Source organism: Macaca nemestrina, chromosome 17 (assembly GCF_043159975.1).
Source record: "Macaca nemestrina isolate mMacNem1 chromosome 17, mMacNem.hap1, whole genome shotgun sequence".
Classification (NCBI taxonomy): domain Eukaryota; kingdom Metazoa; phylum Chordata; class Mammalia; order Primates; family Cercopithecidae; genus Macaca; species Macaca nemestrina.
The window spans coordinates 42735835-42754231 of NC_092141.1; the positions used below are offsets into that span (position 1 = coordinate 42735835).

The 18397-nt window shown below is 42.4% G+C and overlaps 2 long non-coding RNA genes across 2 annotated transcripts; one reads left to right on the forward strand and one right to left on the reverse strand.

Moving 5' to 3' along the window:
• Positions 1-5076: 5076 nt before the first annotated feature.
• On the reverse strand, positions 5077-17578 carry LOC105485163 (uncharacterized). Its single transcript, XR_989383.3, has 5 exons — positions 17432-17578; positions 14549-14829; positions 14169-14424; positions 10224-10388; positions 5077-5260 (listed from the first exon to the last, which is right to left on the reverse strand). It is a non-coding gene; the product is annotated as an uncharacterized lncRNA (long non-coding RNA).
• Positions 13783-18093, forward strand: LOC105485165 (uncharacterized). Its single transcript, XR_989384.3, has 3 exons — positions 13783-14000; positions 17162-17243; positions 17966-18093. It is a non-coding gene; the product is annotated as an uncharacterized lncRNA (long non-coding RNA).
• The last annotated feature ends 304 nt before the right edge of the window (positions 18094-18397 follow it).

Genomic DNA, 18397 nt, shown 5'->3' on the forward strand with positions numbered 1-18397 from the left:
ATCTATGTTTGTAATCACGTTCATCTTTCTCCATGCATCATTATGCGTACTATAATGAATTCATTACACGTATTTTAACATGTAGGCACTACATGGGGATGTGGTGTGTACTTACCACCTCTATAGTGGTAGGCACTGCAAAGGAACAAACAAAAGGTAAAAGGCATAGTCTCTACTCTCATGGGACTTTTCACCTCATGGATGAGGCACTCATAATGTCTTTTATCTGTGATCCACTTGATGTGGAACTCTTTAGTAGTCATGATCCTATTCGATTTCCATAAGCAGAAGAGGGGTCACTGTTTCCATGTTATGACAGAGGAAACTGAGGTTCAGAGAGTGGAAGGACCCTGATGAGATAATAAATGGAACTGGGACTCAAATCCTGGTTTCCTGACTCAACATTTCACATTCTTTCTACTCTGTCATTATTCATTAGTCAAGTTTCTCCACAGACAACTCACTGAGCCACAACATATGAAGCAGCATGGTAATGCCACTAGACTGGTCACGATCAGAAGACGTGGCCCCAGGGAAGAGAAAGCAAGAGAGCTGGAGAGAGCAGAGAAAGCGTCAAGGAAGGGCTTGGCTGTGCAGCTCTAGCCGGGAAGTCCTTCATTTCAGTCCCCGAGTGTCCCTGTGTGTCTCATCTAAAAAGCAAAAAAAGAGGAGAACTAGAGCTTATGGTTGAAGGCGTGAGAATGAGGTGTCTTTTCCCTCTATCTCTGTAATACACAAGTATAAATACTATATATACATATGTATATGTGTTCCTTTTTTCTGTGTCTGATTATGCATGCAATTTAGCAAGGATTTATTGCCTAATTTTGGTCTGGGCACTTTGCTAACGTGATGGGGGAGGATATCAAGAAGTAAGGGACACAACTTCATTGTCCCCAGAGACTCCTGGGGGTGGGCAAGGCAAGGTGTCTGTTCATACTGCTGGGGGAGCTCTGGATTAGGGGACATCAGGAGACATGACATTGAAATGTCCTACACAGTTCTCTGTACAGATTGGATTTCCATGGAAGAAAGAAAATCAACATGTATTGGGAGTCAACATTTCATTCAGTCCTGTGAGTTTATTCTGCCTGTTTTTCAGACAAAGAGACTAAGGTTTCAAGAGGGTAAGTAAATTGCCCACAGTGTCACTGCTGGTGTGAGAATGAGCTTTGGGGTCATTGAGTCATGTGCTGCCCAGGTACCTTGTAAGGCCGTGAAGTGTTATGGGTAAGGGTTTGGGTGCTGCCATCCAGGTGATTGTGGATGTAAAGCCTGGGCCCACCCACACCAGCAGTGTTGTTTGAAGCATGCTGTTGAACTTGCCTAAACTTCAGTTTGCTCATCGGTAACATGGGAACAGTAACAGTGCCCACCCCATAAGATTGATGGGAGGATGTGATGAGCTAAAGTGTGTAAAGTACCGATAAGTATCTAATAAAGTCCAGTAACTGTGTCACTATTAATACCATGGTTATAATCACTACTTTTGTCTAAAGGAGACCCAGGTGACATGAAGCTATTATGCCCTGTGGACTTGAGATCTTGAATTAGGGTTTGATTGTGAAACTACCAGACAAGTAGTGGGATTTAAATATTCATAGACCAGGGTCCATCTAGGTCTCGTGGGACAAGGAAGGGACCCTTACAGTTGATTACCCTGAGATGGGAGAGGAAACTCTTCTAGAGGCATTTACACCTTACTAAGCATTTCTGGTATATCAAGCTCTCTGCTAGCTTGTGAGGATGTTATGTTCATTAAGACGTGTTCCCATAGGCTCTGGTCCAGCTTCTACCAGTTTTTAGCTGGACCACTGGTTTCTCCTAAGACAAACACAGGAGCCAGATGACTTCTGTAGTGCCTTGTAGACCTAGTCCAGTCCTTGGTGGTTCTGTGAACATTCACCCAGGCTCTGTCCCATAGAAGTACCAGCAGTCTTTCCAGGGGAGAGACTAAGGGACTCTTGCTCCTTCATCCTCTGTAATGGTTTGGAGCCTGAACAGCCTCCAGCCTGGGCCAAGTGATCTTGGAGGATGCACTTCTTTATCCCAGTCCCTCATCAGTGCCTCCTATAAGAGCCCCACCTGCTTTTCTGAGCAATTGACTCCTACATCCATATATCTCTACCACTCCTCAAACCAAACTGCCAACCACCTCTAAGGCAGCTATTGGTTTCACTGACCATAATGGAGTGTGTTCTGTGTGTAGTCACAGCACTAAACATCAGAAGGGATTCAAAGAGGAATCAGGCTAATGCCTTTCATCCAAGGAACTGGCAGATGGATGAGCCAGACTGGCATGCATGAAGTCAGCACAAGGGAATAGGCTGTGATGAAGCTGGGTGTGCAGGGGACTGAGAGAGGAATTAGCATTCAGTTTCCAATCCTAGTGCTGTAGCTGGCATTAAGGCATTCTATTACTCTCTCCAGACACAGTCAACTTTATTCTTCAAGATAGACACTTGCTATATGTCAATAACTATGCCAAGAATGTATATGCATTATATTAGTTAATGAGAGTTTCTCAACTTTAACACTGTTGACACTTTGGGCTGGATAATTCTTTGTTGTGGGGAGCTGTCCTGTGCATTGTAGGATGTTTAGCACAACCGTTGGCCTCTATCCACTAGACACTAGCAGCGCCACCCCCTTCCCCAATTGCAACAACCAAAAATGTTTGCAGACATTGTCAAATGTCCCCTGGGGACAAAATCACCTTCAGTTGGGAACCACTAAGTGAATCCTAATATAGACCAGTGACATAGGTACAGTGATCATTTCTACTTTACAGTAAACTGAGGCACAACAAGGTTAAACCATATGTCCCAGGTCACAGAGCTAGGAGGAGCTGGGAGCAGGGCCAATCTGTTTCCACAGCCCTTAAGCTTACTGTCCTTCCTGCTTTGCCTATCTCTGCATGCATGGTGATGAGAACTCTGTAATACTCAATAAACCCATGCAAAGATGAACCATTTCTAATGTCAAGCCCCACTGTTTATACTACATTTACTATCTTACCTTCCATAAACCACACAGCAACTCTTCAGTGTAGCTCCTGCTCCCATTTTATAAAGGAGCACACTGAGACCTGGATTGACAGGAAGGGATTGCCCCAAGTCACAGAGCAGAGCAGCTATCAGAGGCTGGCTTTGGGCCCACGTCTTGTACTTCTACACTCTCCAGTACTCAGAGAGTTGAGTAAACACCCATTAAACTATGGCAGGCTGGCAGGCAACTTAATAAAAAAATAAATGCAAATCCAGCATGATGGATATATTTAGCAGATAAATTATTACGTGATGGTATAAAAATAGATCAAGGGAGAGCACATGAAATTGCAAGCCTGACTGTGTGAGAGACAGGGAAGGCGCATGGAGAGCGTCGGGTACATTTAATTAACTTTGCTGGGAAAACATTCAGAGGCTGCCACCTGAAACCAAAACATTCATGGGCTCCACTTAAAGCCACAATACATGTAGTTCTATTGAGAAGAGTTATAATCCGATAGAGTTTGAATTCATTGATTAAAACAATGTCAGTGCTCAAATGCTTTGGTGGGTAAACCCAATTCTTACCCGTATATAGGATAACCAGGCATGCATTTGTGGGCTGTGTGACCCATAAACTCGCTGACATTAAAATGTCCCACTCAGTTTTCTATGCAGATGGATTTCCATGGAGAGAAGGAAATCAGCATGTATTGAGAGTCAACATCTCATTCAGTTCTATGAGTTTATTCTGCCTATTTTAGGCAAAGAGACTAAGGCTTCAAGAGTGCCACTGCTGGTGCAGGAATGAACTTCCAGAAAGAGTCAAGTTCATTGAGTCATACCACCAGCCGGATGCCTTGTGAGGCCACTGAGTATTGTGGGTAAGGGTTTGGGTGCTGCTGTCCAGATGACTGTGGGTTTAAATCCTGGGCCCACCCACACCAGCTATGTTACTTGCAGCATGCTATTGCACTTGTGTAAACTTCAGTTTGCTCATCTGTAAAATGGGAGCAATAACAGTGCCCACCTCACAGGACTGATGGGAGAATGTAATGAGCTAAAATGTGTAAAGCACTGATAAATATATATTAAAAGCTTGGCAATGATAAGATGCCATTATCAATATGATTACTGTAACGCTAATGTCTAAAGGAGGCCCAGGCGGCATGGAACTATACCCTGTGGGCTTGCGATCTCTCTTTGTTCCATGCCAAATGGAAAGCATACAGTCATGAATCAGGGTTTGAGTGTGAGAGCAGACAACGAGTGAGATTTAAATATTCATTAGTCAGGGTTCATCTAGGTCCCTGGGGACAGGAGAGGATCCTCACAATTAATTTCAGGGCCCTTTTCCCTGAGATGGGTGGGGAAACTCTGCTGTGGTCATGTACACCTTATTAAGCACTGCTTGAAATCCTCCCTACTACAAAAGTGCTGTGATTTCAAGATTTCCCTCTTTTCTGGGAAAACCATAGCACAAGAATCTACGCTGTAAACCCTACGCCTACTTAAGCCCAGAAGGAGCCTGTTACCTCATAGAAGAATCTTATTTTGCCTTGAGAAGAAGCAGTTATCAAGTGCTCGCGGGGCTTCAGCTGTTTTCACATCCTTTTCATTTTGAAACTCAACTGCCCTGCAGATCTTGTGACCCTTGTCTGATAGGCGAGGCACCCAAGAACATGGGAATGAATGCATGTGCCCGTGGTTTTCATAGAATTTGGGGCATTGGAAAAATGGAAGGTGGGTGCCTCTGGGTCTCAGAAATTTGCACGTCAGAACCCCTCCTAAGGGGTGTCATACGTGTCTCTGAGTCTTGTATACGGAGATATCCAAGCAGGAGTGGAAGAATGTTTTTTAAAAAGTAACAAAGTCAGGCCTAGTCGATATGACTCATTATAACATAACATTTTCCCCTGTCTCTCAAAACAGGAGAATTAGCTCACTAACTATTATATAAGCTCTTTGAGGAAAGAGAACAAGTCTAATTGAGCATTACATCCTCAAAGACTGGCAGAAATCTCAAAACACCAGAGATGCTCAAAACTATGGAAAGAAAAAAAAATGTCCTCAAAGAAACAAAACTTCAGCACATATTCTTCTTTTTATTCAAGTATCCACTGATTTACTTTCATGGGCCAGGCTCTTGGGTACAATGTGCATGTGGCAGTTCAGGTCCCCACCCTCCTGGGACTTGGTCTAACCAGTGCTTCTGCACAAATGAGCTTCCAGCAGTTACATATTCTCTGATATTGCAAGATGAACCATAGGCCCTTAAAGAAGAAAATAAAAAAGAAAGAAAAAGCACTTAACAATTGCATTCTTTGTGTTTTTGCGAGAATGGACCAGAAACTACTAGCAATTATGTTGAAGCCATTATTGCAAAGCCAATTTGCTTCTAGAGTTACAGTTGCACTCTAGGAACTTGAGCTACACTCCAGAGAGATCATTAGTTGTTGTAGACATGTTACTGAGGGCAGTGGTGTCATTTCCAGTCTGGAATGCCCTCAGTCAAGTGTGGGAGCAGAAAATGGGGGTCAACATAATTAACCTCATATGATTTTGGCAGGACTTCTTGCAAAATCACCCATATGCACTTAACATTTCTTTCAATTGAATGATCTCAGTGTATCAGTTTTATCAAAATATTTCTCTTTTTCTTTTTTATGTTCCCACCTGGCTGACCTTTTTTTCCTTTTTTTTTTTCTGGCTTTCAATACAAACACCTTTAGCTTACTTTCTTTTATTCCCTTCTCCCTTCCCATCCCCAATAGCAGACGGTTGTAACTAATGGAACTCACAAGTATTGCTGGTTGATGCCTTTGCTAGGATTTTCAGTACCATAATCCTTTCACCAGATCATAACTCTCAGGAGAAAACACCTCATTTCTCCCTTTGTAAAAACTTTCATTGACTTTGTTTCAATTGAATCACCTTCACTGACCCCAGGCCTCCATTAACTATATCCATCCAAATCATCTGTTTCACCACTCAATGCCCGAGGCTGCAGCAGACATCCCGGCAGCATCCCATCTGACCCAGGAGATGACAGAGTGGGGCTAACAAGGATTCAGGAGTCAGTTCTGGGTTCCAATACTGTTTCTACCAGTCACTGCTGGAGATGGGCCCTTCAACGGCTCATCGGTAGAATGAAGATAACAACATTTATCAGCTTGTAAGAAATAAAACGGATAAGTATGTGAAGTTTCTATCAGTGTGGATTTAGAAGCTTAATTCCATCCTCTTCATTCAACAAACATGCCCTGAAATCCACCTATATGCGTTGCACACGACATAAGTTTTACAGCTGGGTGCATTGGCTTAACTCTGTAATCCCAGCACTTTGGGAGGCTGAAGCAGGAGGATGGCCTTAGTCCAGGAGTTTGAGACCAGCCTGGGAAACATGGTGAGATCCTGTCTCTACAAAAAATTTTAAAACTTAGCTAAGCATGGTGGCATGTGCCTATGGTCTCAGCTCCTCAGGAGGCTGAGGAAGGAGGATTGCTGGAGCCCAGGAGTTTGAGGCTGTAGTGAATTGTGATCATGCTGCTACACTCCAGCCTGGGTGATACAGCGAGACCCTGTCTCAATAAATAAATAAATAAGTAAAATAGTTAAATAAAAATTTTGCAACAGGTATGAGATATTTCAGCAATTGGGGTACAATTATAGTCACATATTTTTGTTGTTGTTAAATGAATCACCCAAGCCATTTCTCCTAATCAACATGAAGTCCAGAATCTCTCTCCTTGCCTCTTGATATTATTTTATCTTCCCTATATTTATTCTCACCACTTATCCCAGAGCTCCAGGGCTTTGTCAGTCACTCTTGCATTACAGAGATGCCCAATCTTTTGGCTTCCCTGGTGCACATTGGAATAAGAATTTGTCTTGGGCCATACGTAAAATACACGAACACTAACGATAGCTGCTGAGCAAAAAAGAAAAAAATGTTTATAATGTTTTGAGAAAGTTTACAAATTTGTGTCGGACCACATTCAAAGTTGTTCTGAGCGGCGGGTTGGACAAGCTTGCTTTAAAATATCAATCAGGGCCATCTCCTCCAAGGGCAAATGCAATTGCTCCAAACTACCACCAGAGGTCACTGTGGAATAATGATCTCATACGGGTGTAGCGACACTTCCCACCACAGCCAAGGCCATGCTGGTGCTGGCCTAGATCACCACACAGTGGGGAGCTATGGTTATATTTCCTTTAGTTCACAAGCACACATGTTCAACTGTTGTTACTCAGGTCTATACACCGTGTCAGGGGAACCAGGTGCTGAGACCCTTCTGGACTTATTTGCACACTGACCTTCAACCAGGTTTCCCTGAGCAATCTACCTGGCCCCTTCCCTCCAGCCCATGAACCCTGATGACTGCCACCATTCTCTGGCCTGCTTATTTCCCTCATCAAATGTTTCTAGGATCAGAGTTACCATCTTGTTCCTTTTCGGCCTTGTGGATCTACAGGATCCATTTGCACATTGGTCTACACCTTCCCAGGTCCCTACCTAATAAAGAGAGACAGTTGCTGTTTCTCAAAAAGTGTCTCCAACAGTATCCATCCCCTTCCTGACAACACATACACAAAGTCTTTGTTACAACCTCAGGAAAATGACTGCCTCTCATAAAATAAAATGTGATTGTCCTTCACAGAGAAGGGCCACAAGCTTCCCTCCCTCCCCCTCCAAATGATTGCTGTTGTATCTGGCCAGATGCTCAGTCTTAGGTACTAACAACATAAAGCAAGCAAACAAAACATTGCCCTGGAGAAGCTTAAAATCCAGAGAAAAAATCAAGAAACTCCCAGACCACTCCAGGCAGGAAGGAATTGCCCTGTTTGATTAATTCTCATCCCATCAGACATGCCTCCAAGGAGACCAAGAAATCCTAAGTACCAAGGACCATGAGAAGAAGATGGCTGCGGAGGCATAAGAACAAAGGGAACCTTGAACAAGCAGATCTCTGTCATTGCCCTATAGGCTCTTTCTACCTGCTGCACAGACAAAACCAATTCACCGAGACCATGGTACTGCAGTAGAGAAAGAGTGTAATTAATGCAGAGTTAGCTAAGCAGAAGAATGGGAGTTACACCTCAAATCAGTCTCCCCAGGAACTTAGAAGCTAGGATTTTTATGGATAATTAGGGGGACAGGGGACTAGGGAATGGATGCTGCTAATCGGCTGGGGATGAACTCATAAGGATTCAGTCCTCATGTGCTGAGTCTGCCTCTGGGTGGGGGCCACAGGACCAGTTGAGTCTTGAGTCCCAGATATGGGTGGAGTCATTTGGCTGTGAGAATGCAAAAATCTTTAAAACATTTCGAAAGAGCAATCTGAGGCTCTACAATGGTGACGTTATCTATAGAAGCAACTGAGGAAGTCACAGATCTGGTGACCTTTGGCCACATGACTCCTGAGCAGCAAGGGATTATAGAAAGGCAAGCTAGGAGACAAGGCTGGTTATCCTTTAGCTACATCTCCATCTTAGCAGAATTCAGGCCCCTCCCAGAATCCTACTCTTGTGGCCTTTCATTAGTCTTACAAAGGAAATTCCAGTCCCTGAGTAAGCAGGGGATTCATTTTAGGGAGGAACTGTTATTATCCATGCTTCAGAGTTAAATGTAAACTAAATTCCTCCTATGGTTAGCTAGGCCTATGCCCTACCTGTGAGGCTAGAAGAAAGATGGAGTCAGCCATACTAGACTTCTCCCACTCTTGTAATCTTCGCAAAAGCAGTTTCAGCCCCACCCCAGCCACCCCACCAGCAGATATAGCCCTTTATGAAGTTTTAGGGAGGAATGAAGCTCATGAGTTAGCTGTGGGTAGGCCAGGAGAAAAGCCAATTTCAAAATCCATCTCCCTTTTCCATTCCTCGCACTTTGTGAGTAAATGCAGAACTAAGGAAGTGAAGTGAGTGATGTCAAGGACAAACATCCCCTCACCTTCTAGTTAATTCCTTTTGACCACACAAGGCCTGAGGCACTTCAGCCTTAAACTGTGTTCAATGCCTTTGTTTTCTTTCCAGGGAAATGCAGCAAGGATGCTGCCATGATGTGCATACTCAGGATGTGGGAAAATACAAGGAGGAGGGGTTCGAAGGCTTTGCATAAATAAATCGAATGAGGTTGAGCAACTGTTGAAATATGAGGAAATTGCTTCCAGCAGTTTAAAGTCTTGGCTTGACTCATAATTTAACCTTGAATATAGTTTTCAAAAATCATTAAATCCCCAAAGCCTTCATCTCTAGCAGTGATTAGCCATGATGCAGTAAGTAGAAAGTTAATATATTTATTTATGAGAAGGTATGTAATGCATGAAAAATCTATTCATTCAGCACTCATGTAGTGAATAGTGACTGATTACTTGCTCAGTTACTAGCACTGTGCTAAGTGCTAAGAGGTAGGATGGTGAATAAACACAACCTCCTTCCCCCCAACGAGCTTACAATCTAATAGCAGGAAGGGACAAGGAGTCAACATTTATGGAATACTGCTGCATGGCAGAAATTATGCTAGGAATTTTTCACACATTAATCCCTATAAGAACCATGCAATTTTCCCTGTATTATATATTAGTCAAGTGGTGCAGCTGTCTGGGGTAAATACCCAGGGTTCATCATCTCACACCAAGAAGATGATGGACACGGGCACACACAAGGAGTGAGTTTAGGAGTGGAGGTTTAGTAAGCAAAAGAAAGAGAAAAGAGAACAGCTCTCTCTCTTGTGAGAGAGAGGGTTGCCCAAATGGGAATTCTGGCCCATGGTTGAGTGCACCAGATTTTACAGACAGGCTTGAGGAAACGGTGTCTGATGTACATAGGGCCCACGGATTGGTTGGACCAGGTGTGATGCTTACATAGCATGTGGGTAAGACTGGCCACCCCACCCTAATCTTATGCAAATGGGCTTTTCACTTGGCTGGTGCCATGTTGTCTGCTTCTTACTGTACACATGGCTGGCAAAGAGAAGAGAACATGGAGCCACCATTTTGAACATTCCTAGTCCCAGGTAGCCTTCACCCATGCAAGTTTCCAGCTTGCTTGTCTATGTCTGCCACTCAATTCTACAGGTTGCTGTTTGTTAGAAAAGAAAAGGATTTGGGGGCTACTTTTCCTTAAAAAAGGAAAACCTTACCAAGGACTTCCATATCCTCACTATCTGTCTAAATAATTTCCTCTTAAGTCCTATATCATTAGTAAACTAAGGCTCTGAGAGGTTAAATAATTTACCCAATGCCACCTGGTTACAACTGGAAGATACAGAAATCAAACCATGGTCTGTTTAATTCCAAAATCTGTGCACTTCTTATCACTTTCTTCAAGGACAGAGCCAAACAGGAACAGAGGCTGCCCAACTCTCTTCTGTACTGAGCTCTGTTTTCCTGGTTTGCCCATCTGTGTAACAAAATGGTGAGTGCAAATGTTAGTCGGGCCTAAGAAAGTCATGGTCCTCTTCCTAACAAAGTGAAGAGTTTTATTTTAATTTAGAGTTACACTAAGAAAACTAAAGAGATGAGGTGAGAAGGTAAGAACTCTCTCTTAAGGATAATAGGAAGGAAATAATGTGGTAATAACATCAATAGTTACTATAGTGCTTGCTGTGCACCAAGCACATGCTATGAGTAGGGCATAAATGGCTTAAAATTCTCAGACAACCCCATGGGGTAGAAGCAGTTATCATCCTCCCTTTACAGAAGAGAAAAGCGAGATGTGGAAAAGATAAGGAACTTGCTCAAGTTTACACAGCTGGTTAGTGGAAGAGCTGGATTTGACTCCAGGGTCTAGAGTGTTAGAATGAGAAGCAGATATTGTATTGATGGCAGTAAAGACAGACAGACAGACAGACAGACAGACAGACAGACAGATAGATACATAGATACATAGATAATAGAAAAATAGATAGATAGATAGATAGATAGATAGATAGATAGATAGATAGATGATAATAGATGGATCATAATCTGAAGTACACAAGGACCTACTCTCCAGTTGAGCTTTGAACCTGCTACTCTGGCAACGTAAAGGCAAGATGGTCCCTGTGGCAATGTTCTGCAAAGATTGACCCCAGCCCTTCTCCCAGAGAAGAAGGTCTTGCATTTGTGGTCATCTCTAGATAGTTATTGTGTATCTGGGAACTCATGACTCTGCTGCTTCTCTGGTGACCCAGCACCCTGATCCTACTTATCTGACCTGTAGCAGAGAAGAAAGCAACCCCTGTGCAGGGCTCTCAAAACTTGCCTTCTGAATGTGCATCACTGAATGGGACCTTGGTAGGGCTGTTTCCTTATTGGTTCTTGGCACATTTCACCAAGAGATGGGAGTGGGTGGGGAAGGGCAAAACTTCAGTGTTACAGGGTATTCTTTCGCTTCCAAGATAAATGCAGTTAAACCTGAATGGGTTGATTGCAGATGCTCCGAAGCCAAACTCTTGCTTGCCTCACTTCCTAGCTTGTGTCAACTCACCCTTTAAGTCTTAAAATACTGGATCACTGCCCATAGTAAAACAGGTAACACAATTTACAGAGCAATAGCATAATTAGCACCCAAACCTTAGATACTTTGGACATGTAAAGGGAGCCAATCAACAATTACCCTGGAAAAACAGGCACAAATGGGACGACTCTAGACACATTGAATATAGAGTCACCCTGCTTCTATAGGACCATCTACATGACAGGCACGAAGTGTCACACGTGTAGGAACCCATTTAATCCTCATGGCAGCCTTTTATATGTAGGAGGATTTATCATCATTTCTATGTTACTAATGAAGCAACTGACAGTCACAATCCCATAGCCAGAAAGCAGACATTGCTCTTAACCTCTGTGTTATAGTTTCCATCCCCCTCAAACCAGCCAGCTCCCTGCAAAAGAAAAGTATGCCTTTTCCCTGACTCTGGTCCTAAGTTTGCTCTCCGACAGAGGCTTGGAGAAGAAGGCAAAGGAAGACAATTGTGGGCAGAGGAAGAAAAGAGGGCAGCCAAGCCTATGATAGGAAGAAGGGCCACAGGATCTTTCTAGTGCCAATCTCTAGTCGCATCACACATCTTTATGACTTCAGATGGGCATCTCAGGCCTTGAGGTCACAAAATGAATAATGATCCTTACATTCCTGCATCTGCTTTTGGAGCTCACCCTGTTAAAACCATGGGTAAGGACAAAAAGATTTACAGTTCTCAGCCTCTGTACCTACCTGCCCCGCCTGATGGCCCTCCCATCTCTCCTCAAGCAATGGTTCAGTGACACCCATGCAGCCTCCCAGTTGCCATAGAAATGGCAAGGATGCCTCTAATAGGAAGTAAGAATGGAAGAAGCTAATTGTGCAGATTCCTCAAGCAATTCCTGAGCAACTTCTCCCATTACCCTTTGCATCCAGAGTCAAGGATTTCTCTGGGTTACAGGATCAGCACTGAAGCTTTCAACATCCTCACCCTGGCAAGCTGGTTGCCTCCTTTCGCCCAGCAGTGCCACAGTTCTACTATGCACAGCAACTCAGCTCTCTTCTTTCAGCTGTACTCCTTTCATGAGATTGTAATTCTGAAACACGCAGTGAAACCGGAACAGGAACAAGAAAGGGAATTCTTCTGTGATTACCCCAAACCATTTGTTGTCTGTAGAAAACTTATATTGGTGCATCCATGGGCAGGGCGTGAAGAGAGTCCACAGAGGAGCTCCACCCTCTCACCTTCCCAGAGATCTAATGGTGAGGACCAGCACTGAGGTCAATCAGAAATACCTGCTTGCTCCCGCCTTCATGAGAGATGGTTCTATTTACCCACACAGACACATTCTCTTTCTACCTAGGCATATCAACCTAATAGGAAATGGAGGCTCTGAAGGCTAGTTTTACAAAGGGGTAAAGGAAAGTCTAGGAGGAAAATAGGTAGGAGAGTGGAGAAGTTGGGCACCAAGAGAGCAGAAGCATTGAAAATACTCAGATTTTGCCTCCATGGAGATCTCTTCCATCTCTGACATTTAATGTTCCAGAGATAGAGTGAAAAGACACAGAAAGTTAAAGCAGTATCAGAAAGTTTCAGAAATGCCCGCAGAGCAGCAGGGGCTGGGGCTCCAAAAAACACACTGCAGGGACACTTCTTCCCATGATTTTCTAAGGACCAGATGTGCCTCTTCCTATACTGTGTGTTAATCCCAAACTCCCTTATCATACATTTAAACTGTTTGCCTAACTGTCCAACTCTTAATTAGGTGTGCAACTGGGGAGTCAGAGACAATGTACAAACGAGCAAACAATCCTCAAACTTTATTTCTGTTATTGCTTACAACTTCCTCCCACAGGCATTAAGTAGCCAAGCTGATTTTTTTGCCCTACAGTCATTTCCTTTCCCACCTCATTTTCTAATCCAAACGTTTGAGGGTCAAGTGCTTGGGGCCTTATTTAAACCACCAGCTGGAAAACAGTCCTCAGCAAAATAGAGGCATGAATAAGAAACAAACATACATGTAGACAGAAAAATTATTCTTGTGTGAGACTCGTCTTTGATTTCAGTTTGGGAACTGAGTTGAATTCAATGCTGTCTCTTCATCTCTTTCTGTTTAACTGCAGGAAGCACAGGGTTTCTGACTTCTCGACATGGTAAAAAAAACAAAAACAAAAGCAAAACACCAAGCCCCTCAGCCCACAGGTGACTGTCAAGCCTTTGTTCCCTTTGCTGCCACCGAAGCCAGACTGGGGCCTCTGACTAGGTTTCTGGGCTCTCTCCTACCTCTATGAAGTAATTCTAGACTCACTGAGCTCAGTGACTCCATCCACTGCAGCTCACCGCCTAATGTGTCAGGCCCACAACTGACCAGAATAGACTTCCTTTCTCCTTTCTGTCTGCTCCTCATGGAGCAGTGGAGAACGTTCATTTTCATACACCTTCATTTATTGTCCTTCCAAAGCCTTTGATATCGAGCACGCTAAGATGGGAATCCTCATTTTACAAAGATCAAGGCAGAGAGAAGAGAAGGGACTAGCCTAGGATCACACAATTGACATGTCATCGCTGTGAGTATTTTAAATGCAGGTTTGACTCCCAAACCTATGCTCTCCAGCACTCTTCTTCCAGGTTTTCAGGTTCTGATTGTTGGAGAAGAGAGGGCAAGGGGTGTTGTTGGAGGTAGGAGGAAGTAGGTCAGAAACGAAAAACATACTAGAGAAAGAGATGTTGCTCACTCTATTCTGCAATTTTTCCTTGGGTCTTCTTTCCCTTCTTGGCTGAGAGCATGCATTATTTATCCCTCACACACAGAATTTTTGCAGTCATAATAAAGGTCAGAGGGGAGGAGAGAGTTATCTAAATCTACACTATATCCGGGTGCACTTAGAATGACATATTGAGTCTAATGGAATCTTTTGAGAAACAAAACAAAGACATGAGCCTCAATGTTTCTTGTTGCAGTGTTTCTTCGTCTTCTTTGCTCCGTTTCTCCTTTTCTTCCACAAAAAAAAAAAAAGAAAAAAATTTGCAGGCCAGTTGTTACCCCTTCCAGACCCACTGCCATTCCTCTGTCCCTGAACTGTCCTTTGAGATAACCTCAGTGCTCTTTTCATACCTCAATCAGGAAGCCTGGGATGAGGCTCTCACTCTAATGCATTCTGGTGTAAGCTTTCCCTTCTCTGATATTGGAACCCCCTTGGATAGCTTCAAAGTTCTCTTTTAAAATCCTCAAACCTACTCACTTTAATTAAAACAATAAATATGTGCTCTGTAGCGTTTGGCAAGAGTGACTTTGGGGATATTAAGGCATAAAAGAAAACAGATGGGATGTTGCAGTTCCAGAAAAGATGGACCTCCCCGAGGCGGGCACTTGCCAGTTCTGTGATGCGCCTCCATCTACAACCAACAGGGACATTTTCGTTACTGGTTACCAACCTTTTTGTTCTCTTCGGGTGACAATCCCTGACCTGATTTTCAGTCATGTTCAGTCACAGTGAGCTGTCAAGCTGGTCTGTCTGCATTACAGCCAGAAGACCTGCCGCTTTTACAAAAGATCCCCGAGTATAGGGCTATTTAGGTTTTTTTGTAGTATCTGAAGGAAATCAGCCTCGCTCAGGAAAAGGGGTTCAGAAGCATTTCATTCCACTGTCATTCCTAGGACCCCTCCAAAAACAACAACCGAAAAGATAAAATATTGTTTTAATTGCTGAAGCAAGGAAACTAGCAAATGTCTCCAAACAATAAATTATTAATTATATCTGTCAAATGCTGTCTTGATGGAGATGTAAGAACCAGGTGGGAGACCACATTTAATGCTTCCAGTTTCTGGAAAGGTGAGGATTTCCCTGTGGGAACTGCCCTTGTCCCGAAGTTGACCCAGGGATTCGCTGAGTGGAGTGGCAGTATCTGGCATTATCTACAAGTTACAAGAGAGGTGGACATACATTGTAGAGAACAAATTCATGTGGAATGGAGAAGAACGACTTCAGGAGTAATGATGGTAATATACATTTTTAGATATCCGGATAATGAATAAATGACAATATAGCATAAAGATAAAAAATAAGGTTGTACAATATTGAAGGAGAACAAAGTTGGAGACACTACCTGATTTTAAGACTTGCTATCAAGCTATAATAATCAAGACTGCATGGTACTAGGGAAGAAAGAGACAAATGGATCCATAGAACAGAATACAGGGCCCAGAAATAGACCTACAAAAATATAGCCTGCTGATCTTTGACAATGGAGCAAAAGCAATAAAATGGAGGAAAAAAAAGTCTTTTCAACAAAAAGGGCTGGAACAACTGAACGTGCACATGCAAAAACAAACAAACAAACAAAAACAAAAAACCCACAACTGTAGACACAGACCTTACACCTTTACTGAAAATTAACTGAAAATGGGTCACAGACCTAAGTATAAAATGCAAAATGACAAAACTCCTAGAAGATAATAGGAGAAAATCTAGATGACCTTGAGTTTGGAGATAATTTTAGATACAACATCAAAGGCATAATCCAGAAAAAAGAATTGTTAAGTTGGACTTCAGTAAAATTAATAATTTTTGCTCTGCAAAAGACCCTGTCAAGAGAACACTGTGGTGTTACCTGGCCAGATCCTGAAGAAAATAATTGCAAAAGGCATATCTATTTGATAAAGAACTCTTATCCAAAATATACAAAGAACACTTAAAACTCAACAAAAAGAAAACAAACCTGATTCTAAAAAAAAATGAGACAAAGACTTTAACAGAAATCCCACCAAAGATATTCAGATGGCAAATAATTACATAAAAAGATGTTCCACACTGTATACCATCAGAGAAACACAAATCAAAACAACAGTACAATACACTGCACACTTATTAGAACGACCAAAATGCAGAACACCAACAAATTCTGACTAGAATGTGAAGCAACAGGAACTGTCATTCATTGTTGGTATTGATGCAAAATGGCACAGCCACTTTGAAAGACAGTTAGGTGGTTTTTTACAAAACTAAATATACTCTTACTATGAGATACAGCAATCATGCTCCTTGGTATTTACCCAAAGGAGTTGAAAACTTACATCTACAAAAAAACCTGCTCACTTTTATTTATAGTAGCTTTATTCATAATTGCCAAAACTTAGAAGCAACCAAGATGTCCTTTAGTCAGTGAGTGAATAAATAAACTACCATACAGGAGACAATGGAATATTATTCCGCACTAAAAATAAATGAACCATGGACAGACTTGAAGAAAATGTAAATGCACATTACTAAGTGAAAGAAGCCCGTCTGGAAAGGCTACAAATTGTATGATTCCAACTATATGACATTCTGGAAAAGGCAAACCTATGAAGATAGTAAGAAGATCAGAGGTTTCCAAGGATTAGTAGGAGGGAGAGATGAACTGGTGGAGTACAGATGAGTTTTAGGGCAGTGAATCTATTCTGCATGATACTATAATCATAGACACATGTCACTATACATTTGTCTAAACACATAGAATGTACAATGCCAAGAGTGAGCCCTAACATAAACTTTGGGTGATAATGATGTGTCAATGTAGGTTCCTCAGTTGTAAAAACTGTGCCCCTCTGGTGGGGGATGTTGATAGTGCGGGAGGCTGTGCAGGTGGGGCAGGGGTTATATGAGAAGTCTGTGTTCCTTTCAATTTGGCTGTGAAACCAAAACTGTTCTAAAAAAATAAAGTGTATTAATAAAAATAATTTTATTAGAGAAGGATGAAGAAGAAGAAGAAGAGGGAGAAAGGGAAGGAGAAGAAGGAGATGAAAAAGAAGTCTGGATTCGAGATGGAAAGTAAATTTTAGTTGACCGTTTCCCTTGTGCCAGGCACTGTGCTAGATACTTTAAATATACATCTTATTTTGCTTTATTCTCAAAATAGTGCAAGATCAAGATTCTTATCTCTATGTTATGTGTTGTAATTAAATTGATAGTTATAGAATTTAGATCATCATAACAAGGTCAAACAACTAGTAATAGACATTTTAACTCAGCTGTACTGATGGCAAAGCCCAAGATCCTTCAGTTACATCCTCCTCCTCCTCATCATCATCATCACTCACAGCATCTTCATCTTCGTCATCACCGACATGCATTGAGCTCTCAGATGCATCATCCCTGTGAACACGCAATCTTTTTATTTAATTCTTGCAGCAACTCCATTTTGTAGTCAAGTACACTGGTGTTCAGATAAACTTAAATAACACTTTCCAGATTGCACATCTGGTAAGCAGCAGAGCCCAGAGCGATCTGATTCCTTCTTTTTAACCATGCTGATCTACTGTTTCTCACTATCTTCAGATAAAGCCCATGGTTCCATTTACTGGATAACAAATCATTTTTCCTCCCTTGTATGTAGCCTCCTCATCTACAAAATGAGCAGTTTGTAGGAAATGATTTAAGATTCCTTTCCAATCTAATCTGACAAACTAATCTAATTTCAGAGCAGTCTCGTGGAGGGAATGTTTTTGCTTTGGGTTTGTATTTCTGAAATAACCTGTCTTCTCTCTTCCCAGGAGACCAGCAGTAAATACACAGATGGATAAAACGCAAAAGAACCTACAAATCCTGTACAATGAAATCATGTGGCAAGAATGTGGTTATTCTGAGAAACATAATAAAGCAGCCTTTTGCTGTGCCTTTTCCTGTGCCTTTTCACACAGCTGCCAATCAATGGTACATGCTGGCATACTTTCAGAATAGCTGCTCTGTTTAACCCAGTGACCCAGAGGCAGCAATTTGGAGCTTAGCAAGTGACATCCCATGACATCCAGGATGCCCTCCCCACCTACCTGCACCCAGTCAATCACCAAGTCACAGGGATTTCACCTCTGGAATAATTTCGATCACCACCCCCATTCCCAATGACTTTGTCCAGGCTCTTATCTCTTAGCTGGACCATAGCAGTAACCTTCTAACTGCCTCTGCACACTATAGTCCTCCCTCCT